Below are 1,345 nucleotides of genomic sequence, written 5' to 3'. Positions count from 1 at the left end.
AGGAGTATAGGTATTAGCTCTTATATGAGTTTGGCAATGTTCCCTTTGTTTCTATTATGTGGAACACTTTGAGGAGTATAGGTATTAGCTCTTATTTGAAGTTCTGGTAGAATTCTGAGCTGAAACCATCTGACCCTGGGCTTCTTTTGGTAGGGAGGCTTTTGATGACTGTTTATATTTCCTTACAGGTTATAGGTCTATTTAAATTGTTCACCTGGTTTTGATTTAATTTTGTTATAAATACCTCTCCAGAAAATTGTCCCTTTCTTTTACATTTTCCAATTTTGTGGAGTACAGGTTTTTTTTTTTGTGTGTGTGTGTTATTACCTAATGATTCTCTGGATTTCCTCGGTATTTTCTGTTAGGTCCCCCTTTTCGTTTCTGATTTTGTTCATTTGGATGTTCTCTCTCTGCCTTTTGATTAGCTTGGATAAGGATTTGTCTATATTGTTGATTTTCTTAAAGAACAAATTCTTTGTTTCATTGATTTTTTGGTATTGTTTTCTTTGCTTCTATTTTATTTATTTCATTTCTCAATATGAGTATTTCCTGTCATCTATTCTTCCTGGGTGAGTCTATTTCTTTTTGTTCTAGAGCTTTCAGGTGTGCTGTTAAGTCACTAATGTGAGATTTCTCCACTTTCTTTATGTGCCATTTAGTGCTATGCACTTTCTTCCTATATGTGTGAGTTGTGTGTGTACATGTGTACATGTATATCCTGCCTGTAAAGGTCAGAGGCGAACTCAAGGAGTTGGTTTCTTTCTTCCACCAAGTGAGTTCTGGTGACTGAACTCAGGTCTTTAGACTTTGCATTAAGTTCCTTTACCCATTGATCCATCTTGTTTGCCTGTCTTGAATCTTGATAATCTAGTAATTCTGGTGATTGCTGGGTTATATGATAGGAAATTACAGTTTTTCCTTTTGTTGTTTATTAATAGTCTCTCAGAGGAAACACTTGGTTATTATGCCCTTTATTCTACCCTTATCTTGTCTCTATGCACAGCTCTCTCATTCTCTTTTCCTTTCCCTTCCTCCATCTTTTCTTTTGATCCTTCCCTCTCTCCCTTCTCTTCTCCCTTCCTTCATTTCTTATTTCCTACCTTCCTACTCCCTCCTTCCTTCCCAATCTACTTTATTTATTCTTTCTTTTTGTCTATTTGAAACAGGGTCCCATGTAACATAGGTGAGCCTTGAACTATAGAACATCCCAAGTGCTAGAATATTACAGATATGCCACAATACCCAGCCTTTATGAAAATATTTGCGCAATAGTCTTAAACAGTTTTTGGTTATTGGTGCTCATAAAGATGTTCTGAAATGGTAGTTCAACTTATTTTTTTCTTTT

The 1,345-nt window shown here is 35.6% G+C and overlaps 1 protein-coding gene across 1 annotated transcript in view; it reads left to right on the top strand.

Annotated features, from left to right (window-relative positions):
- Window positions 1-1,345, top strand: part of LOC101993611 (ATP-binding cassette sub-family G member 3-like) — a 43,437-nt gene that overhangs the window by 20,762 nt on the left and 21,330 nt on the right. The gene's annotated exons all lie outside the window — the stretch shown is intronic.

The sequence above is a fragment of the Microtus ochrogaster genome, unplaced genomic scaffold (genome assembly GCF_000317375.1).
Source record: "Microtus ochrogaster isolate Prairie Vole_2 unplaced genomic scaffold, MicOch1.0 UNK174, whole genome shotgun sequence".
NCBI lineage: Eukaryota > Metazoa > Chordata > Mammalia > Rodentia > Cricetidae > Microtus > Microtus ochrogaster.
The sequence above is the reverse complement of the archived record's forward strand: the minus strand, read 5'-3'. Positions and strand labels throughout refer to the sequence as shown.